The sequence below is a fragment of the Suricata suricatta genome, chromosome 8 (genome assembly GCF_006229205.1).
Source record: "Suricata suricatta isolate VVHF042 chromosome 8, meerkat_22Aug2017_6uvM2_HiC, whole genome shotgun sequence".
Taxonomy (NCBI): domain Eukaryota; kingdom Metazoa; phylum Chordata; class Mammalia; order Carnivora; family Herpestidae; genus Suricata; species Suricata suricatta.
Window position 1 is genome coordinate 84077855 of NC_043707.1, and position 25017 is coordinate 84102871.

A 25017-nucleotide genomic window follows, 5' to 3' on the forward strand; every position below is an offset into this window, starting at 1 on the left:
TTGAATATTAAAATAGCCCAAAGGCTCTTCAATAAAGTATGTGATTACTGAAATAGAGCAGACCCTTTTATCATGCCAGGCATATTCCATACATATATTAACAGATTTCATAGTTAAGTAAATATATTAATTTATAATAGTTGCAAAGACCGAAGTTTAATTTTATGCCTTTAGAAATGCTCTTCCTATTATATTTGAACTTACCTAGTACCTTGCAATAAAATTTTGATTCTGTGAGTAACAGTTTAACTATTCAAACTTTGTACTTTATTTTTATTTTGGAAATTCTGATAAATTTTTAAGAAGATATTTAATAATGACAATAATAGCTAACACATAACAGTTGTTATATGCCAAGATCTGTTCTAAATAATTTGAAATTAAATCTTTTAATTCTTTTAACAAATTTATCATTATTTCTATTTTATAATTGAATAAATTGAGTCTGAGGAGTTTAAATAGGCTGCCCAAGGTCACACGACTAGGAAGTGAAGAAGCCACGATTCTAGTCAATACCGTCAGCTTTCATGGTTATTCTTTTATTTGCTAAAATGTATTTAATGAAGACAAGTGTTAAATATACAAAATGCTTTTAAATTAAATATACAGATATTACTCTGTGAATAATAGCATTTTGTGAAAACATTTTATATGTGTGAAATGGCCTCTCCATTTTGAGTGTGAATAAACTAAAGGAAACTAATGAATGTCAATTATAAACTTGAATCCTGGTGTCCTATTTCAGAACATGCATCTAGCAGTCTAGAAGTTATTCATTAATGCTGTGGAGAGTACAGAGAGGCTGAAGAATTTACCTCAAATCCTTAATCACCAGGTTTCTCTCTGCTATTGCAAGATCAGAGATGTTATAAGGATGGACAGTAAAGTATAATTATAAAGCTGGCAAAAATCCCTCTCGGCTTCCCACTCCAGTCCTTCTTGTGTACACCAAATTCTTCTTGGTTTCTGCTCCCTTTGCTCCCGAGTTTCTAGTTTGCTCCATTTGCATCTCCATTATTTAGAATTTTTATGACTGTTTGCCCAAAAATAGCCCATACCCACAGAATCTAGATGTTATGGGTATGGATTTTAGAGGTATCAAATGCAATTGTCTGAAAATTCTTAAATCAGTTATAAAAACATGTATGAGAAATGAGTTGCCTTCTGCATGCATGATGCTTCTTGCTGATGTAGATAAATGGTGTTTTGAAGTAAGACAAACCTGAGTTTCTTTTCCAGCTCTGTTACTTTTTAGTGCTGTGAGTTTGGGTAAGTTACATCATCTATCCAAGTCTGTTTCCTTTTCTGTCAAATTGGAGAACATGATATCTCACTTTTTACCACATAGTAGATACTCCATAAACAATGCTCCCCTTCTTGTTGTTGAATATTCCCAGTGGTGGAGAGAGTTTAACTTTATGAGACACTCCATTGCACAGAATGTCCTTGTATTGGGCTCAACCCTCCTCCCTTCAGACCCGTCTGCCCTTTCCTGGCTCACTTCTGGATCCTGACTCGTGTAACATGATGTAAATGCCAGGACTTTTCTGGACCTCACTGTTCTCTCCTTAAAATGGAAGGATTTCATATAAGATATTCCTCCTCCTATATGAAAACTTGAGCAATGCTTTGTTATACTCTCAAATTTAAGTCTTTTCCTTTTTGCTACTCAGTAATTATGAAGCTAGGGACAATGTGAATGTATTTCCCCCTCCCTAACTTGTTGTTTCTTGGGGATTGATTTTAAGGAGGTAATTCTGATGACAATGGTTAAGGCAGGAAATACATTTCATAGTCAAGCAAACCGTTAAGCTGAATGTCAGTATCTAATACAATTACAATTGAAATAGCTCCTAAATAAATAAGGTTGACTATGGAGGAGCCCTACATGCTTGGCCTCCTTGTTTCCTTGGCCTCAGATTTATTCCACTGCTGCCTCTTCCTTATCACCAATGGCTCTTCTAGAAGCTTCACTAAGACTTTGAATTTCCTGAAATATAATTTTAAAAACAGTCTTTAAGTCAATAAGTGGTTCTTACGGTTCTTTATAGTCACTCTGGCAGCCAATGTAAGCTTCCTGTTCTGTTGAGGCTTCAGATCCAGGAAAGGTGTAATTTCCAAGCAGCCTCAGGCTGCTGTATGTTTCTCTCTTCTGCTTCTCAAAGGACTGATTATCCCCGTAGTTAATAGGAAAGTCTTTTAGGACAGCCCATCTCCAATTTTCCCACATAAATAACAGAGAAAGAACAATGTGTAATAGAAAAAAATTAAGACTCAATTTTAAGAAACAGTTCATAAAACATGATTAAGCATGCCGTGTTGAGTCTCTTTCTCTCAGTTGGTTTCCTTTCTCTGTTCAATGTCTTCTTTCTCAGGAAAGTGCATAGAATTTTCAGCCAATATTTTTGTATAATTCTTATGAACATTAAAATATCTTTGCCATTATTTCCAAGGGTGTGGATCGTTAACCCGAATAACTTGGAAATGTTGATGAATCTAACCACTTTGCTTTAGTTAATGTTCCTGTGTGGTTTCAATCATATACGGTATATACTTCTTTCATTTTCTGCTTCGACCAGAAATTCTTTTTAGCGTTTTTCTGTGTGATGACTACATTTGCGAAGAGCCGGTTGCTTCATTTTACTCATGTAGTTGTTATTGTTACTCTACCACTCCATAAATAAATATAATCACATATCATATACTATTATAATTTTAAAATTATAAAATTTTGTTTCTTCTAATGAGACTTCTATACCAGGAATTAGTGTATGATATTCTATCCTAAATATGATTCCCCAGAGACTACTATTTATATTTCTTAAACCTTAAACAGATGATGGTGCCTCAGTGCTATCCTTGGTTGTGACCTTACATGTGAGAATTTTACAATCTAGACTTTCTTTGTGTCAAGTAAACACTAGAGAATGTGGATTTGACATATTTTGCAGCTGTACATGGACCGGCTTTATATATATTTTTTACTACTGTTTGCAAAGCTGTAAGCATTTCTCTCTCTACATTTCAGCTCCATTTTAACATTTCTTAACACTTAGAAGTTTTGGATTATAGAAAGAAATCAGTCACAATTTTTACAGCATTTACTTTCTTTAGTATGAATATAATTATATTTTATTCACGTACGTTTTATCCATAAACCTACTTCAATTTCTAAATTAGACAGGGCATAAAGACTGAATAGTATTACTATATTTGGACTTTCTGACTTATTTATCTGTGACATACTATTATTCCCTTAATTAATCATGCATAAGTGTAATTTTCAGCATGTTATTGAAAGTCTTTTGAAATACATTTTCCTCCTTAGAATTTTTCCATACTATTCAAATACTTTTTTCCATTTTGCTGTTTATAGTTTTTAAGGCATAGAATATAAAACTATTTTTTTTTGACTTGGCACATTGTTTTCTATCTAGAAGTCCATATTTTTCAATGAAATATGTTTATATTTTCTAGGAGACAGCATTACTGGTCAATAAACACATCAAAATGACTCTGTTATAGGCACACAGTACTTGAGGGACTGTTAATGACCGATCCTGCAAGAGCCCCAGACTTAATGGCCCAGAGCTGCCATGCTCACACCGCCATTCCTGTTGCTAACCAGCCATGCCCCCAGCTTGCTTTTCTTGTGTCCTGACAGCCTCCAAAGCAATACTGAAATTGCCTCTCTGCCCTTGTTTGTTCTTCCTTCTGTCTCTAAATAAATGCCATTCTTATTTTTCCCTTTCTATTTTACACTAGTCTATTTGCTATATTTTCTATATTTTCAAATGTTTTTGGACACTGAAAATTAATCTTTGCATATCAATCTAAATAACTGATTGATCTGATGTCATCTTTACCAGTCTTTTGACTCGATTTTCTTTGTCCTTGCACATTATACAGTTATTCATACTACTTAATATTTTTATATTTTCATTTTTATGATTGCTCAATTCTTGTGTACTTTTTATTTTATTTCATTTATTTATAAAATATTTAATTGGGCATTAGGCCATCAGTCAGGAATGTAAGAGATGGTTTTTGCCTTCAAAGAGCTCATGGTTTAATAGTGGAAACAAACATTGAAACCCTTGTGATTTTCAAACCTCTACAGTAAAGAGATGTGTAGGATACAGTAGGGAGTATAAAGCACAAACTGGTAAAGTTCACCTGGAGAACGCCAGGATAATTAATGAACGCACAATTATTAGAACAGACCCTTGAAGTTTGCGTAGGCATATTTCTGATATAGAAGAGTGTGAGAAGGCACTCCCTAAGTAAAGGTACCAATGTTTACATGACAGTGAGATAAAATGACTTAATGCTTTGATTCCAGGGTAATATGTAAGTAATCAAATGAAACCTTTCTTAAAATATGATAAAAACAAATTGGCAGGTGAGAGAAACCAAACATTCAAGACCAATAGTCTTGAATTGAGGAAGGATGCATATAATAAGAAGAAAAGGCTGATTGATCCCTGTGGAGCGAAGAACATTTAAGAGGTACATAGAAGAAGGAGCCAGCTAAGCAAATGGAAAAGAAATGAAGTCAGGAATTCATCAGGGTATTGCAATCAAAAGAAAAGAGCTCTTCAAAAAGGAATTGGTTAACAATATTATAAGCCACAGTGAATGGAAGTAAGATGGGTTACAGAAAATATTCACTGTACTTAGAATTTTTGTAGTTATGTGATTGATGGCCATTTCTAGGCATTTTCAGTAGAGAGTGAGTCAGAAGAAGCCTTGAAGATTGAATTTGGAGGTAAGGAATTAGAAGGAATGAAAGGAAATAGGTTTTGGTTTGGTCAGTTAAGGAATTTCATTGCGCATAGTATAAAAAGAGAGGAATAGTTCATAAAATCTCATTTTTAAAGTTGTATTTTAATTTCAATATTCAATTTTGCTGACAAATTGTTTTTTTTTCATTTTGGTGTAGAAGACTCCAGTACTTTAGGAAAAGAAATAGATTGGAAGTAGAGACCAGGGTTTTAGTTTCATCTGTCTTTAATCATTCAACAGAACTGGAAAATAACTGCTGTAATCAACCATTTTGAATGCCATGTTCCCATCTCTTCCTCATCTTTCAGTTCTTAATAGTAAATCAGTTGAAAAGAGAACCTCTTCACAGGTTGTGCAGGGATAATTCTTTATTTGATCCAATGAACCATCTGCTTTAATTATGTCACTTCTGGAAAGTGGGGCTCTTTTCTCCAGAATTGCAACTTGGTTTTTGGCAGAAAGTACAAAGAAAGACAAAAATTACCCAGCCCTCTCTTCAGTGATATATTTAAATACTGCTAAATGAAAATCGGAATTCAGTACAGGATCCCAGGTAGATTGCAGAAATTAAAACTTTGCTTTATTCTCTCACATAACCTTGGTTACCTTTTCTATCTTGGTGCTTTCGACTGGTTTTGGACTGATATGAACTCAAAAGAGTATGGATGCATAGTATTTTGTTAACTTTTGATTCTAAAGGATTAGAGCAGTGCCTGGAAACTTGGAAGATGTTCTCTGATATTTACTGAGTCAATCAACAAATGATTATATTACTTAATAAGGGCTTTAAAAATCATGATAGGACAGTAGTACTAAGCTAGTTAAAATCGCCATTTTTGTGAATAAGTTTGTGTTGTCAGTAGGCATTATGGAAAAACCAGGTCCCTAATATGTAAGAATATTATGAGATAATTTTGGTTCAGTATAAAGTTCAGTATCTATTTGAACTTCTCATTTTTTAAAATGTAAATACATAGAATTTAAGCAACCTCTGGCTTTGTGTGTGTGGGGGCAGGGGGGACAATGTGAAGGTTATATTATATGAGATGTAAAAACTTAGCAATATGTTTTATGAGTTATGTTTTGGTGTCTAGCCTGAAAAGTGCTCCTTGAAAATTTAATAGACTTTCTTGATTTTTGGAGCATAAATCATTGTGGAAAAGTGAAATTGGATTGTTTCACTATAATTCCCAAGTGGCAAATCATTTCAAGAGCTCTAAGAATAGGTGCATTTGCCCAATCTGATTGGCTACCCTAAAGGCAGAAGCAATTATGTTATGCTAATGTGCATATTATGCTCAGAAATTTGAATTTACTATTCTAATACATCAATGTATATTGTCTTTTTAAAGAGGTAAGCTTATAGCTGTCAAGTTTTGTGTAAAAAAAGGTTTTAAAGATTAGAAATTGTCAGGTTTAGGGAGCTTGAAGCATTCTTACATTTCATGATAATGATTGAATCTTTCCTTTGACAGTAAATACAGAGCTGAATATAGTGATAACCTTGATTAAGTGTAACACAACTGTGGAAACATTCTGGAAAGGACTTTTTTTTTTGCATTTTTATGTAAAGTTTGTAACAATGTGAAGAAAACTGTTTGGAAATTTGCTCATTAAGAGTTTCACAGAAAAGGCATTTTTTGCATTGTCTAATTGAATGGACCATTGGATGCATACTTTTTCCTAGGGCATATAGTTTATGGTCAAAAATATTGCAGTACTTTGGTGCCTTCATGGCTAGGTCAGTTAGAGGTTAGCGTCCAACTTTGGCTCGGAAATAATCTCCTGGTTCTGTGGGTTAGATCCCCACGTGGGGCTCTGTGCTGACAGCTCAGAGCCTGAGCCTGCTTTAAATTCTGTGTCTCCTATCCCTGTCCCTTCTCTGGTTGTGTCCTCTCTCTCTCTCTCTCTCTCTCTCTCTCTCTCTCTCTCTCCCCTTCAAAAATAAAATAAATAAACATTTAAAAAATATATTGTGGTGCTTTTGTGACATCACTTACCAAAACTTTTGATGTATCTTATTTTATAGTTCATCAGAAAGTTTAACAGGAAGACTTCCCTTTAAAATTGAGTAAACAAATATAAATACTAGATTTCTTGCTTTAACTAAGACAGAACCATGAGAAAATGTATACTATATACTACACAGTTTTTAATTTTTATTTTAGATGGAGAGAAAAATAAATGATGTGGTGGTTAAAACCTTTAGTACATAGAATTTGTCTCAAATGATTTCTTGCATGTTTTTCAGTAATAAGTCATGTAGTCCGATGGCTGTATCTGAGAAATTACCTGTACAAATCAAGCAATTTATTCTAAATTTTTAGCAAGGGTGATTCCTTTAGCAAGGGTCATTCCTTTTAGCAAGGGTAATTCCATGAATTAAAGAAAATAACTTTTATATTAGAGCTGGGTTATGAATGGTGATTTTTTTTGGAAATATGATAGTTTATACCATATTTTTATTATATTAATGAAGGCAAGTGATACGCACCCAGTTTTAAGTAACCCAGTGAGTTCACTGACCATGTCTATAACTATGATTTTTCTTTTGCTTAAGCAATACATATATCAAGACAGAAGAGTGTGGCATAATTTGATAGGAAAAGATAATAAAATATAATGACATTCACTAGTCCCTAATACTCCTAGAATGTTATTTTGTTAGTTCATTAAACATTTTTCTCTTTCATTTTAATGTTTATTGATCCCCAGTGAATATGAAAGCCTTAACATAGCTGAAGTCCTTAATTTGTTATTTCAGTAATTATTTTTCTTGTGTTATTTGTTAAGTTTTTTTTTTCATTAAAATGTTTTAAACATGAATTGTAATCTAGCAGGGAAGCATTATATTAACTTTTAAAATTCTTAGCTTTAATTTACAAGATATTTTTAATCTCATTATGGGGGATTTAGTAGCATAACTCTCATTTACACCAAAACAGGCTGACTGGCCTCTCTGTGTGGGGGGATTTACATCTGCATTTCAAAGCCCTAAGCCTTTTCAATATAACTCCTGATAAATCAGCTTTTAGGATTCATCCAGCAAACACTTAACTAAGTGTTTACAGATACATAAGCAATTAAAATGAGGTAATTTTATTTGTGTGAAGGGTTTAGGCTTAATTTTAATCAGATAAATGTGCTCAGGTTCCAATCTCCACCACAATAACAAGAAAAACCCAATGATCAGGCACCTGGTGGCTCAGTCAGTTAAGCATTGGACTTCAGCTCAAGTCATGACCTCACAGTTCCTGAGTTTGAGCCCCACATCAGGTTCTCTGCTGTCAGTGCAGACCCTGCTTCAGATTCTCTGCCCCGCGTCTTTCTCTGCCTTAGCCCCATTCTTTCTCTCTCTCAAAAATAAATAAAAACATTTAAAAAAGAAAACAGGGGTTTCAGAGTGTCTTTTGGTTAAATATCCAACTTCAGCTCATTTCGTGATCTCACAGTATGTGAGCCCAGCATCTCTCTGCCCTCCCCCATTTGCACTCTATCTCTTTCAAAAATAAATCATTAAAAACATTTTTAATACAAATAAATAAATACCAAAGACCTTTACCTGGGCAAAGACAGAAAAGGAGTTATGAGTTGTGTCACCGTTTTTTTCAAAAACTTCTGCCATAAAAATGACAACTATGTCACTGAAATGCAAGGAATTGAGGTAACAAAATACTCTAATGAAAGGGGTTGGATACATACAGATTTTATTCTTGTTCAGGTGTTTTTTTTATTACTTCAGAGCATTTCATTGCACTGAAATACAATCATTTATAAATAAAATAGCATTTAACATAAAAATAAGATATGCAAAGATTTTAGTTTTACTGCTTTGAGTATTTCCATTACTTTACACTATGAGTCTTTGGCACCTTTAAAAAGTACGGTAAATTTAAGAGATCTTTGTTTTATTCAAAATATTTTGGAATATTACATTTTAAATATTATGTTGTCAAATTTATTCTTAGATACCTTTTATTTTTATTATATTAGGCATCTTTAAATTAAAGGGATTCTAAATATTTGCTACTACTACATAAAAATGTGATTATTTTTCTATTGTGTTAGTTTTATATAGAACAAGCTTGCCAAACAATTGCTCAAATAATTGTTGAATTTAAATATGAAATTGTATATTTTGGTGACTCAATGTAGATAATTACATCATCTATGGGTAATGACAATTTAGATAAGTCTTTAACAAGCTATGCCTCTTATTTCTTTTTCTTGTAATATTGTATTGGCTAAAGTATTCATTAGATTTCAGAAAGAAGTAATGGTAGCCAATAGTGTGTCAGGTTCCAAAGTAGATGGAGTTAGTTTTTTTACTATTTGCAATATCTATTATAATCTTTAATATATGTTCTTAATACATGCATACATATTTTTTCAGTTTGCTAAGCTTTTTTTAATAAGTAGATACAAATTTTATTGAATGTACTTCTGGCATCCATTGAGATGATCATATACTTTTCATTAATCCATAAAAAGTAATTCAGTCTTTGAATAAACAAAATACAACATGGTCAAGTGACATAATTCTTTTTATAAAGATTTGGTTTACTTTAGCATATTTATATTTGTATTTATTAATGAGTTTGGTTATAATTTTTTAAAGTTTTATTTATTTTGAGAGAGACAGACAGCACAAGTGGGGAAGGGGCAGAGAGAATCCCAAGTAGGCTTTGCACTGCCAAGCAGAGCCCAGCATGAGGCCCAAACCCACAAAACTGCCACTTATGACCTGAGCTGAAACCAAGAGTCAGAGGCTTAACAGACTGAGCTACTCAGGTGCTCCTGTTTATAATTTTCTATACTCATAGTTCCTTCATCTGATTTTGGTACCTTATTTATAATTATCTCAAAAAAATGAGTATAGTCATTCTCTCGTTTCTATTCTCTGAAAGAGTTTAACATTTGGTTATCAGTTTCCCAAATAATTTTAAAAAATTCATGTACTAAAAACAAAACTGGTGGTCTTTAGGGCTTTTTTTCTAACTTCCTTAAGAAATAGAGGAATATTATCAAAGTCCTTTTATTTTTTTAGTTAGTTTTTTGAGTAAGTTTTTCTAGACTTTTATCCTTGTGCCTAGGTTCTTAAATGTATTGGCATGAAGCATTTCAAATTATCATCTTCTTGTCTTTTCAGTTTCTATCTCATTTATAATTATGTTCCCTTTTTCATTTACAGAATGGTTTTCATGACTTCCTTGCTTTTTTTTGATAACTTTGCTAATGTTTATTAATTTTATTTTCTTGAAATAATATTTAATTCTTTAGAACATTATTATATTCTGTGTTATATTTGACTCTCTAACACATTAACTTCTATTCAGAGTGTAGTCATTATAATATTCATTGAGGCTTTAGTATGTGTTTCATTTTTGTAAATGTTTCAAAGGTTCTTAGAAAAATGTGTTCTTTTTTACTGTTGGAAACAGTTCATTTATGACCATTATGTCAGTCTCATTAATTAGCTTGTTCACATCTTCTGTATACTTGACTAATTTCCTTCAAGTCTACATGATCTAATAATTATGAAAAAGGTTGTGTTAACACCTGCCACTATAATGATATCTTTGTTATTTTATTCTAGTATCAATTTTTTGCTTAAATGTTTTGTAGCTGTCTTATAAATCCATCTAAAATTAAGCATTTTATTTCTGCTGAATTGAACCTCATATCAATGACTTATAGTGACTTATGATCTCTACTGCTTTTTTTCTTCTTTGGTTAGATTTAGTATTTTATTTCTTGATTTATTTTTATATTAATATAATTATATCAGAATTCTTCTGACTGGGATTTGCCTGACATATTTTTTCTGTCCTTTGACCTTTAACTGATAGTGTGCTTATGTTTTAGGATTTTTTAAAATAAATTGCATAAAGCTGGTCTGTGTCTCTTTTATCTACTCTAACAATTTTTTATTTGGTTTGGTCTATTTATAAGGCCCAAACTAGCAAGTATCCCTACTTTATCTTTTTTGGGAAGAGTAATTTTCCTCGTTTACTTAACAAGTGTTGTTTTTGAGAAGTCTAGTATTATGGAAGCTAATTCTTTTACCCCCTCACTTTTTCTGGTCCCCACATTTTATCTATTGTCTTTAAGAATGGTTTGAATGGTACCTGGATGGTCAGTCAGTTGAGCATCTGACTTTTAATTTTGGCTCAGGTCCTGATCTCAGGGTTCATGGGATCAAGCCCAGCATAAGACTATGTGCTGACAGCACAGAACCTGCTTAGGATTCTCCTTCTCTCTCCCTTTCTCCCACTTGTGTGTGTGTGTGCAAGTTCTGTCTCTCAAAATAAATAAATAAATAATTTTTTATAAAGAAAGTAGTTTGAGATATCCAAACTAAGCTACTCAGAATAAGAAAGTTTTCAGGACTTACCTCTCTATATTCAAGTAGTCTGATAATTTTGACCCCTCAGGATTTCCTTTCTCTGAATTTCCATCTTTATAAACTCTATTATGCTTTATTGTCAGAAATAAGAGTTTAAAAAAATAATTAAAGTATATAGGCGCAAAATCTTTAACTTCAAAGGAAGCTTTAGAAGTTATCTTAGTCAACTTTTTATTGATTGAGTCCCTCATTTTCTCATATGAAAAACGGATTCTAATACCTATTTTCAAGCATTAGTCTTTTTATTATAACTAGAATATATGGAACCCGTGGCTCATTGATAGCCACATACTCAATAAATGACAATATTATTAATAATCATAAAGATTTCTATTTTAAAGAGTGCTTATTTGAGGAATGCCTTTAAAAAGGAATTGCAGGTGATGAAACACAAACTGTTCATAACAGCAAGAATGATTTAGGTGAAATCTATAGCTTCAAGTTCATAGAGCTGCATGGAACAAAATGAGGAAAAGCAATATTATATGGCAGATTAGGCACAGTATTAAAGTTCAACCATTATTCAGCTTTCATGAAAAAGGAAGTGGCAACCTCAAAATTAAGACAAAACCATTTTAAAAATGCCTTTAGTGCCTCAAAGCTTTTACTCTGTTTTAAATTTATTCACTGACCTGATCAAGGCTTCATGTCTGTCTTTGATGGTACTTTATTTTTATTAATTCTTCTTAGCTTTCGTTACTCTTAGAGAATTTTCATGTTCATACTGATGGAGTCAGAATATAATAGAGCTACATTACAACCCAATATTGTCTTCTATTTTCTTTTTTCTGTCACTATTATCTACTGTAGAATAAGACAAGGCTCTTTAGACTAAAGATTGTTTTATTGTAGTGCATGTGCTAGCACAAATATGCTTATGTGCTGTGTCCATGTGATTGAGGCTATATATATATGGGAAAGAGGAAGAGGACTCTAAATAGATTCTCTTTTTTTTCTTCTAAATAGGTTCCTTTGCCATCCTATTTTAAGGCAACAAGACCCAGCCTTTTTATTTTCATTAGATGGAAATACATAAGCATGAAACATCAAGAGTTATGAGCACAGCATTGCCGTTCACTTTATTGCTTGGGCTAAAAATCCTGAAATCATCTTTGACTTTTTCCCCTTTTTTCTCACAACATGTCCAGTCCATGAAGACCTGTTCTCATTTCTAACATCAAAAAAACATATGGAACCATATTTCATGATTTCCAGGGCTGCCATTTATTCCAAAGCTACCATCCTCTTTTACACTTCCTGATTAGTCTTGCTGCCTTTACTCTTGCTCTTCTACAGCATATTCTCCATAGAGCTGTTTGACAGAAGTCTCTGAAAGCTGTGTCAAGTCATGTTATTCTTCACTAAGATTTTTCCAGTGTCTTCCCATCATACCTAAATGAAAGCACCAAATCCTTATAGTAATCTCTGACTCTTCCCTTGAAGAAGTGTTCCACTTTACTTCATTCCAGACAGACTGGCCTTCTTCTTGCTCCTAAAATATCCTCCCCTAGATAGGCACATGGCACTCTAGCAGTCCCTGCCAGGGCCCCCTACCCCAACCCTCCCCACTGGCCTGTGTTAATTTTGCATCATAGCACTCACCAGATGTGACATTATATTTTACGCCTGTTTATTGTGGATATTTTTCTTTAAAAATTTTAAGGTTGATTCATTTTTTGAGACAGAGATTGACAGAGCATGAGTAGGGGAGGGTCAGAGAGAGAGAGAAAGACAGAGAATCTGAAGCAGGCTCCAGGCTCTGAACTGTCAGCATAGAGCCTGATGGAGAGCTTGAACTCACAAACTTCGAGATCATGATCTAAGCTGAAGTTGGACGCTTAACTGGCTGAGCCACCCAGGTGTCCCTGTTGCAGATGTTCTTCACCCTAGCTGTATATCAGAATTTCTAAGAAGATACCAAAACTATAACTTATACATACACATCAGAATTATTTAAGAAGTCATATATATATATACACACGCACATACACATACACACACGTGTGTGTGTGTGTGTGTATGTGTATGTGCGTGTGTATGCGTGTGTATGTTTGTGGTGGGGAGAAGAGACATCCTAAGCATTGGTAACTTTTAAAAATTCAACAGACAGAGTTGAGAACCACTGTATATGTGTTTTATTTTGGTTTAGTTTTCTTCTCTCAGACTACATACTCAATAAAGTAAGGACATTTTCTCTGTTGTTCACTGTTCTATTCCTAGCTCTCAGAATAGTACCTGCCACATTATAAGCTTTAAACAAATATTTGTTCATAATTTAAAAAATGCCTTAATTAGTTCATTGCCTGTAGAATATACAATAAATATGCACCATTGGCTCTGCATAATTCAGTAAACCCTATACCTCTCATTTTTCATCAGTTTGTTCACTCATTTAAGAAATACTTATTCACTGCATTCAGTGAATCAGAATATTCTAGGCTCTCAGAAATCAAGAAGGAAATAAACAAATATATCTGCCCTTGTGGAGCTTACATTCTTATCCTGGTGGTACATTCTGTAGATGATTGGAGCTTTAGAAATAAGAAAATCTAAGTTCTTTGAAATAATTTCTCATTATTCAGTGTGTTAACTTCAAAAAAGTCACTTAACCTCTTGGAACTAGTCATGAAAGTATTTAAAATATCCCTTCTTTAATTCAATATAATTGGAACTGTTATTTTTGTGCTGCTGTTTAAAACAACTTTCCAAAATAATTTCAGAGGATGCTTTCTTTCTTAAATTATGACTAATTAAAAGAACACCAATTTTCTGCAAAAGAAAATAATTGGATTCTAACAGATTTATGAGACCCACTGCATCTGTCTTTAAAAAAAAAAAATCTCATAGTCTGCAGAATCAAACCAGCTGGAGTGATAGCTCTGGGATATCCTGGATAGTGAAAGTGAGGGGAATCACTTAAATGTTCTTCCCAGTTTTTCACAAAATGATCATTCATTTTTTCTCATCCATCTATTCCATAAACATCCCTGGGTGCTAAAAATTGCTAAGAGTTTTGCCAACTCATAAGGTTATAATACATGTTCTCTGCTCTTAAGAAACTCATTTTAGGGGCACCTGGGTGGCTCAGTCGGTTAAGCCTCCGGCTTCGGCTCAGGTCAGATCTCACGTTCGTGGGTTCGAGTCCCGCGTCAGGCTCTGTGCTGACAGCTAGCTCCAGTTCTGTGTCTACTTCTCTCTCTGCCCCTCCCCCTCTCATGCTGTCTCTCTCAGTATCAAAAATAAATAAAACAAAACAAAAAATATTAAAAAAAAAGAAACTCATTTTATTATATCCATTTTGTAAAGAAACAGTAGCAAATATCACAATAAAGGTAATGTAGAACAAATATTATACATTGGAAGGAAGCACATAGAATTGAACTTAAACCCTGACCTTAGTAAGCTCACTAAATCTCTCCTTCTTTTGATGTTCTATAGCATTCAGGTTTTTTAAAATTTTAATATTTATTATTTTTTGAGAGAGAGAGAGATACAGACACACAGAGTGGGAGCCGGGGAGGAGCAGAGAGAGAGGGCGACACAGAATCTGAAGTAGGCTTTAGGCTCTGAGATGTCAGCACAGAGCTCAAAGAGGGGCTTGAACTCATGAACCACAAGAACATGGCCTGAGTGAACTTGGATGCTTAATAGACTGAGCCACCCAGGCATCCCTATAGCATTCAGTTTATTTTATGTCAGCTGACATAATCTTCTTTTATTCTAGTTAATTGTCTATTCACGCTACCCATTCCTGCTACTAACTCCTTTTGGCTTCTACCTGTGTATTATGTGTATATTACACTTAGATATATACATTATATATCATATATATGTATGTATTTTCATTGCATCGGATAACTACTCACTTGATACATATATCTTATCAAGTTATATAGAATCAATTAAGATGAATATAAGATTTATGATCATAAAAATTAGAAAAAAATCCAGTCAATCCAAATGCATATCAGACTCAAACCCTTCCAAAGAAGCTAAGTAAATTCAAATAAATAACTGTGCTCAGGTATAAGACAAAAAGTACCAGAGGTTGTACTTAACTAGATACAACCCAAGAATATCTAGAAAGGTCACAATTTGTGTAGCATTGCAGTGACCAAATTTTAAGCACAGTTGGTGAACCATGTGCCTTGCCTCTGAGATAAGGGAAGAATGGTGGCTCTTAGAATGAACCCAAACACCTGAACTCTTGAAAGAAATTGCTGTGCATCTTCTTCCAGGCTTACAGATTAGTATTTTTCCTGTTCGCAAAAGCAACATTTAAGAGGAAAGTATTTTGGGTTCAGTCCTATTACTTTTATCGTGGAAGTATTGGGGTAGGGGGTAGGAATTTCAGGAACTTCAAAAGTTTTCCAGATTATTGCCTATGTTTTCTTGGATTTTGTCCTGGTTCTTTTTTATTCTGGGAGGCAGATGAGTGTAGGAGACAGAGTGTGGGCTCCAGAAGCATACAGGCCTGAATTTCAAAATAGTTTCTGTAACAATTGGACCACCTTAGAAGAATTAACTTTAATCCTGTTTCTCTGTAAAGTAGGAACACAATTTGTACCTACAGGTCTTTTTGAATGATTACATTAGAAATGCTTTATAAAGGATGGTAGATAACAAGTGTTAATTTCTTTTAGCTCTTCTCTTTATCTCACATTACATCATTTACTTTCCATTTAACTCTCTGTTCTTATTTAGGGCAGTTTGGGTTATTGTTGGTCAGTTCAGGTTATTTTAGAACTGGGACTAAGATTCAAACTGATCGGTGATACAAGAAATTTATTTAATAAATAAGGGCATTGAAACACAAAAATGTAAGATGACATGATCTCAGGATGAAGGACAATATCTTAAATTGAGAAAATTTAACTTTATCTAAAAGTTATGGCACTATTCTTGCCCTTCTCATTTCTATTTGGACCAAACAAAATGTCAGCCTGCATTTGTATTCATGTTTCAGAACTGACTAGATAACTTTGGAGGCCTGCTTTTACTGAGATATTTTTTGAGATTATTTTGGTCATGGATGCCAAGATTACTAGTAAACTACCTAAAATAGTAATGAACACTTTATCCATGCTAAAAATCTAATGAAGGAATTTTGAATGACTTGTAGGTTGACTATTTTGTCCGCATAACAATTTTAGGAGAATACGTAGATACTCAAGCTCACAGTACAATTAAATGTGCTTTCATGACTGTAAAATTTTAATACATCAATGTGTTTGTTTTAGAAAAAGATAGAATGCTACACTAAATGCTTTAAATAAAAAACAAAAATATAAGACAAAACTGAGTGACTGATTTTAATTACGCCTATAAAAGCATCATAGCAGTTGTAAGCCCTTTCAAATTCAGGAAGGTTGTTTTTTTCCTAAAGTATTGAATTTTTTAAAATTCTGTTTTCTGGTTTAACTCATAATAGTGTGCCTCTCTAAAATATGTTACTTGAATGTTTACAATAAGGTGTTAGCTATAACGTTATATAGAACATGGTCTTATTTGAGTTTCTTAAAATAGATCTTTGGAAAACATCCTGTAATATAATTTTAATGACAACCAAATGCCTGAACGTTTTGTGTATTGCTTTACGGAAGAATACCTTCATTTGGCATATTTCAGAGGACTCTTTATTGTCACATTACTGCTTATACTAAAGAGCTGTGAACAATTGTTATGAAGAAAACTGCTTTTGTTGTCATGAATAAATAAGTAGCGAGTATTTCTGGTTTGATGAGTGTGTCTGTTAAATGAAGAGCTGACTTTAAAAACCCAATATCCACACTGATTTAATGAGAATATAACATGTTAATATTGCATTCATAAACTGGGAATTATTACTTGAGTGTATTATTTAACTAAATCTTGGAATATAAATATAACATTGTTAATGTAGCTAATGAAAAGTCACTATTTCATAAATATTTAAATGACCTTTACATATTGTGCCATGTACTGAAATATACATGACATATAACTCAGAAAAGCATTAAATAACCTAAATTTTAAATTGAGGCTAGTAGTAGTAATAATAATAATAATGTAACTGGGAAAATATTATATTAAGTGTCCCAGAAAGCATTTTTAAGTGAGTTTAAAAACAGAGTCTTTGCAAGTAAAGTGGTATCATATAATGTTTAAGTGTATCGTTTGTAGAACTCAAAGTCCTAGTTTTAATCCCTGTTCTACCCCTTAACACTTATGGGACTTTAAGCCAACTCCTCTTACAGGCCTTGCGTTCCTATCAGAAGAAATATAATAACCCCTAAATCACAAGATTATTAACCAAGATAATGTTTATACTGCAACATTCTCGGCAAAGAGTTAGCAGTACTCTATAATAATAGTACTCTTAATAATAGTATGATGATAATATTAATAGGTACCACTTTAAAATTTTATGTTATATGATTAAATAAATTTCAGAAATGTTGAATACAAAAAAGATTAACAGCCTTTTTTTTTTACCTTCAGAGGTCCTCAGAGCTTTTAAGATGCTAATGTGCATTGTGAATCTTTAAAAATTCTACAGTTCCCAAATTTAATTAACTAGGGAGCCACTTTTTTTTCTTTCTTTTTTTTCCAGAGAACATCTCTTGGGATTAGTTTTCTTCCCACACACTTTCTTAAATTATTTCTTAGGTAAACACCTACCTATTAATCATAATTCATGTAAAATTAATATTACTTAGGTTTGCAACTGATTGAAGTATAAAAAAAGTTAAATGCGAAATGTCAAATGTCAGAATAGTGAAAGTTAAAAAAACTTTTCCATGAATATGACAGTCTGATAATCAGAATTTTAAGAATAAAATTTCTATCTGTACCAAAATTAGTCTTTTCATTCTAGAAGTGCCCATAATCACTAGAGCATAATACTTAATTCAAATCTTCTAGTATTGTAGCTGTTATTTATAAAGGAAATCTACTTACTTATAGTTACTTTACATTAGCAAAAGTATTACATTATGGTTTTTGACATTATTTACTGTCACAAGTCTATTTAAATTTCCAAATTAAGAAGGGTTAAGATGACTTTTATTTTACCCTACAAAAAAAATTATAGATTACTTATATGGATGAATATAAAATCAGGCTGTTGAAAATAATTATTAGTTATGCATAAATTTGAAATTTAAGCCTTGGAATCTCGAATACTGCCTTCAACTTGTGTTGTATTTATTCTAATTTGTCTGCCTTTGTACAGTTTGGAATTGTACTTTTCACATCGCATCAAAGGGATGAACTTTAATACAAAGATGACTTCCTGGAAAACCCCCAGCTCTTTGAGACAGCACAAGACCCTCCACAGCCTTGCACATACCTATTCTCCATCCCCATCACCAGAGCTCACACTATGTACTTTAGCAATTTAGGGTCTCACCATTTAGACTTCTATGGGTCCCTGCACACTTTCTATCCTATGTGTATATTGTTCTTATTTCTAAGTTAAATACTATTCATCATTAAAGATTCCACGTAGACACCACTAGTTCTAGAAATATTCTCTAACTTCTGAATAAAAAACTGGATTGAATGCCATTAACTGTGTTCTAGTTTCACAATATTACTTCTATTATTTGCAGTGGCCTTGCTATATTTTAATAAACCATTGAGTGCCTAAGAATGTAAGCTTTCTGAAAAGAGGTATTGTGGCATATTAATTTCTTGCATCTCATTGGTATCTTGCTCATATAATTATTTGTGATCAACCTCACTAAGTGTTAACACATATTTCCAATAGTTGGATGAACCTTAAGAATTTGTGAATTCTCCAAGTTTTCCATCTTGTATCTGAGAGTATTTGATCTACCAAGTCAATATTCCCATGGGAATGCTATTATACAACATTGAAAGATGGTTGTTTCAAACCCTAAAATTCCCTTTCCCAAGTTTATCAGCTCACCCACTGATTTTCTGAATTATTCTAATACCAACTGTGTCTTTTTCAGGCACTTGCTGGTAATGAACTTCTCAGACATGCTGAGACCAGTAATATCCTTTGAATTCTTATGTTCTCTCTCAGTCTTCTTTTTGAGTAGAGTCTCAGAGTGTTCATCAGCCGCCACACTGCCCAAATTGAACTTCACTGACATGACCAAAATCATGTGGAGGGTACTATATTAAATAATTTAAAAAGCAAACAAATGATGCCCTCCCCTAAAAAACTAAGAACTTGTGAGGAATATTAATTTTAAATATGTTCTTAATTTTCCCTGGTTACTTTATTCTTTAGCCCAATAATTTTTATAGCATCACCTTTCCAATTTTCATTGTCAGTCGCACTGAAGTGTTATTTAGGGCCCTCTTTTAAATGAGAGGTCTCAGGATAGAGATACTGGTAAAGTCTTGGACATATTGTTGTGAGTTGCCATGTGTATCAGTTTTGGGTTTTTTTTTCAACTTTATATCATTATTTTTTTTTTACTTTTTTTAATAGTTTATTGTCAAATTGGTTTCCATATAATACCCAGTGCTTCTCCCCACAAGTGCCCCCCACCATGACCATCACTCCCTCCCTCCCTCCCCCTCCCCCTTCAGTCCATGGTTCCTTTTCAGTATTCAGTAGTCCCCCTTGATCTGTGTCCCTCACTCTCCCCCTCCTCTTTCCCCCTTCCTCTCCCCATGGTCCCCTGCCAGGTCTCTCCTGTTAGACCTACGAATGCAAACATATGGTATCTATCCTTCTCTGCCTGACTTATTTCGCTGAGCATGACACCCTCACAGTCCAGCCCCTTCTAACTGTGGTCGGGATTACTCCCTATGCTTAAAGAAACCACTCCCATCCCCCCGCTGCTCTCCCAGGCTTTGATCACCCAAGAAGAGCTCATGACCACCTTTACTTGTCGAACATGACCCCTTGGAGTTGTGGCCAAAGTCAACTTTCCTCTGAGAGCCACACAATTCTACTTTCAGGGAAAAAATCCTTTCTTTCCACTGTTCTGGTATGAGTGGGCCAGTGGGGAAATGAGGGGAAAAAATAGAAAATAAATACCCAGGGGAGAATATTGCAATGCTATAGATGAGCCTGGCATGCAGAGAGGATTGTGCACTACACATAAGGCCAAGTGTTCATTTTTATCAATTTTTACCCCTTTTTCTTTAGTGAACAGAAGGAGGAAAAGGAAAGAATATGATTTTGTTAATTCGAAAAACAAAGATAAGAAAGGACATTTTGCAATTGGACATTTTATGGGCACTGGTTGTCCTTTCCTTTTTTTCTGTTTTCGTTTAGCACTATTTTTCTTTTGACTTCTCCCCATGCTTGTATCCTCACCTCATTTCATCAGCTGTCTTTAGTGGCATCTGACCCGGCTCCCAGGCATGCGATGTGGCAACCACGGGTGTCAGCAGCAATTCACAGCCTGCAGAGCCTTGCTTTCACTTGATTTCCCCCATTAAGAAGAGAAAACAAAACCAACAAAACAAAGCAAAGCAAAAAAACAAACACCTGTTTTGACTCCTCTCCCTTCCTTTTCTCCAACTGCAAATTAAACTGACAAGCTGGCTGGACAGTGGCAGAGGGGACTCAGTTTTCAGTCAAATTATTTCTGTCTCTTTGTTGCCCGTGTATTGTTTTTCTGTCATTTCCTCCACGGTGGTTTTTGACAGCTGGGATTATTTTTATTGTGCATTCCAGATTCTGCTTTTAATAGGTAGGATTTTTTTTTAACTTCCCAGATTTAAGCAGCCTCGAATCACTGTCTGACCCCAAAGTGACTAATATCTCCCTGCGATTTTATTCATTCTTTGAGAACATAAATGTCCATGATACACTTGTGTTGCCAGGTATTGAGGCTAAAGATGTGAATAACATATGGTTCTTGTTATTGATGGGTTCAGTGTGTAATGGCCAGTTAGAAACAGAAGGAGTGAATATGTAGAGATGTAAGGAGACAAATGTGGAAGTCCTGAGTGGATAATCCCTTAGGTTACACGTGAACTGTCACAGAGTATTTCTTGTTCTAAGCATTAAGACGCTTGTATGTGGATAGATGAGAGTAGGGTCTTTGAGGACTACATTGTCCAAAGAATATTTTTATCTTGAGATTGTGCTTTTTATAAACAAACAAAAAAACCCTGCATTTAAAAGTAGAATGATTAAAAAAAGAAGGAAGAATAACATAAGTTGAGGAATCTATGCTAATTTTGGATTTAAATGAAATCAAAATTAGAATATTATATAAGGATCCATATGCTAACCTTCACAAAGATTGGAAGAACTTAGAAGAGGAGCTCCCCCTGAAATGTAGAGGAAGATAGAATTGTTTGGGGAATCTCCAGGCCGGTTTCTGGAGTTGACAATAAAGGAATCTCCTTAGATTTGAGCTCTGATCATTCCTGTTTATTAAAGATGAAGAGAAGGCTTGAGGAAAGGACTATTAGCTTTGTTGGTCACCTGCTACATGACAATATGATTGCATAAAAAATTTTTACAAAAATATCATTTAATCAATATTACGATTCTGTGAAGTTGATATTTTTAACACTACTCCTTTTGTCCTTTCTTCTTTCCTTTGTTTCTTCAGTAAGAAATAGTTCAGACAGACTTAGGGATCCTTAGTGTTGATATGTGCTAGGACCATATTTTAATGCAGATATGTTTGACTTTGCTCTTTAACGTAACTTCTGAAGAGGTTTGCTGAAACATCTGTGGTATAACCCAGGAGTGTGCATTTAACAGACATTATAGGCAATTCTAATGAAGACAATATTTAGGAGAAATCATGAGACTGTATGAAGTGTTACACAAAGAGCATTCCACGGGGCAACACTCAACATTTAACGAGTTTACTATCAGAGATGGTGATGGAAATTCAGAATAAGAATATTTCAAATGTGGGAGCACTTATTAGGTGTCAGGGTTTATAGTAAGTGTTTACATAGACTGTCTCTTAATTCTTAAAACAGATCTACTTGAGATAGGTACCATTTTTATTCCCATTTGCAGATGAGAAATTTCAACTGGGTAGAGTGAGTAAAACAACTTGCTCTGTATCCTAGACTTAGGTATAGGAAGCCATAATGTAGACTAGAAAAATGTCATGATGCCTACTAACTAGTAGAGTACAAGTGGAAATGTGCATGCATTTTATTAGAGTTAAAAAAGAAAGAAGATTTATTCGTTAACAATGATGAGAGAGGCTCCATAGGAGTAGATGTCTATATTGGGGCTCCTGAAAGGACATTTTTAACCCTTCTTTGATGAATCTAATTATTAACTATGTGGACTTGGGTACATCATTTCCACTAAACTCAATTTGCCATTCTAAAAATATATGGATAATAATTTTTGACACCAATAAGAAACTCCAGTGAGTTGCATATACACACATTATATATTACTATTTTCTCATCTTAACAAAAGTGAGGTTTATGATCTTTAGGTAAAATTCCAGAGAAAAATAAACAAGTATTTACTCAAGCAACCCATAGACTTACTTTATTTAAATTCAGGATTTCATTTTATTTCTTCTAGTTCTTTTTTTTAATTGAAATTTATTTATTTTTGAAAATAAGAGGCAAAGTGTGTGCAGGGGAGGGACAGAGAAAGGAGGTACGGAATCTGAAGCAAGCCTCAGGCTCTGAGCTGTCAGCACAGAGCCCGATGCAAGGTTCAAACACAGGAGTGGTGAGATCATGACCTGAGCTGAAGTTAGATGCCCAACTGACTGAGCCACCCAGGAGCCCCTCTAGTTCTTCTTTATAGTCCAGAAGCAGTCCTTATATCCTCATATGCTTAAGATAGCTCACTTGACAGTTTCTTGAGAAACAAAGAAAATATGAGTCAGGCCTGTGGTAAGGTACTTGTGAAGAAATAGCTAACATTATTAATAAATGATAGAAAATGGCCTTTATCCTTAGAATAGGCTTTGTAGAATTAGCTCTGATTTTCTTTAAGCTTCTCAATATAAAACATGTGGTTTTTGAACAGAAGAAAATGATGGTAAGTGTTGTTTTTTAACATTAATAGTTCACCTACATATGAGAAGCTATAGCTTTACCTCTCTATTCTTTTTTGTACTGCCTGCAGTACTTGATTTCTTACATGTAGTTTTTTGACTAGTAGCCATAGGACAGTGGGTAACATAGCATAGCAGAGGCAGAAACAAAAGTCTTAGCTGGCCTGGAGCATGACCTTCTTCAGGAACACCTTTGGTTTCCTCTTCTGCCAATCAATTGAGCTCACAGTGAGCTTGACCTAGGCAATTGGTTGGGTTAGATATAAATAGAGAAACTTTAGCTTTCCTTTTATTTTTTTTCTTTTTAGTATCCTTTGAATTTAGAAGAAGAAAAAGAAGAAAAAAAATGTTTTAAAAGAGTTGAATTTACCCTGGAATGCTAATTTCAAAAGAACTCCAAACTGGGAGAAATATATGAGAAGTTATGAAAGAAAGGGTCATGGGCCAGGGATCCCAAAGGCATTCACGGTTGCAAGTAAATTCCTCTCTGCATGTTTTCTTCTGTGGTATATCCAGGATTAAATGACATCCTCCCCTTTTTTTAATTTTTAAATTGTCCCAATATTAATGTTTAATTTCCTTTCTCATGACAGGAAGAAATTATTTTTTTACAAGGAGATTTTTGACCTTTGAAAGGAAAAGTATTAGGCCTCAAACAGTAAGGAAACAGGTGGAGAAATGTGGGCTTATTAAAACATACAAAAACAAACAAGATTTTGCATCACTAAGTTTGACCTTGATCTTCCACTTTACACTCTCATAAAAAAGCGCTTGACAATGTACTTCTCCCCACTGTGCTCTGTAGGGAAGGTAAGGATGCTGCAGAGACTATTTGATCTTGGGTCAAAGGGACTTGTTAAAGGCACTCTAACCTTGTCTTTGCAAGCCACTTTATTGTTTTACAGTTTTTACCTCAGTAAGACATGACAGTGCTTTAGAAATGGAGAATCACCTCCACATGTGGGTTGTTAGTATTGTTATTTTTTTAGTGGGACTTTAGAAATCACTTTTCTTCTGATTTAATTCTCAGTTTTTCCCTCATCACATTATGCACGTAGGTTATTGGCTTATTACTGGGTGCTTAATGTGAAAACTCAAAATGTATCTGAATGGAGCCCTTTCTTCCCTTCCTTACACTCTTAGCAGAGTTGGGCTGTGTACTGACCAGGAGAGAAGGTGAGAAGGACACTTGGTATGGTGTCATTAATAAGTATAGGGGAAAATAATTATTCTGATAGAACATATATTACAGTTTGTGGTGGAGAATCATGATGATAGGCGTTTAAAATGCATGGAATGTTTCTACTCTACCTACGTGATCCAGAAGGCCTCTTTTACACAAGGCTTATTTACTTTCAGAACTCTGAATTTACCATGTCTTTTTAACACATTCTTGGGGCTGCCAGAGCTGGAGACACTCTCATAGGCTAATGTAAGTGGACACACAGAAGTGCCAAAGTGCATTAGGAAAATGGAAATCTATTCTGCTTCACGCTTGAATTTACCCTTCTCCAGAGACTGAATTTATTTGCATATTTTATTTCAAATACATGTGAGTTACATTGAAGAAGGTCTGAAATTAAATAAATGCCACGATTAAATGACGGACATAGCAATGATAAACCTAGTAGCCTCTCGTAAATTTTTCTTTTCATAGGAATTTAAGCCTGTGTTACTTTTTGGTTAAAAACAAGTACTCAACAAATTAGTAAAATTTTATTGGAAAAGGTTGGCCATTGAAAGGTATATTGACAATTACTAATACATGAGAATTGAAAGATAAATTGAATCAAAATATAGGTGATCACATTGTTAATTTTCCTAAGTGGTTCTTTTTGCTAAATGTTCTTTCCTGAA

General features: G+C 33.9%; 1 protein-coding gene across 3 annotated transcripts in view; it reads left to right on the top strand.

Annotated features, from left to right (window-relative positions):
* NEGR1 (neuronal growth regulator 1) overlaps positions 1-25017 on the top strand; it is an 837537-nt gene that overhangs the window by 251361 nt on the left and 561159 nt on the right. The window lies entirely within an intron of this gene.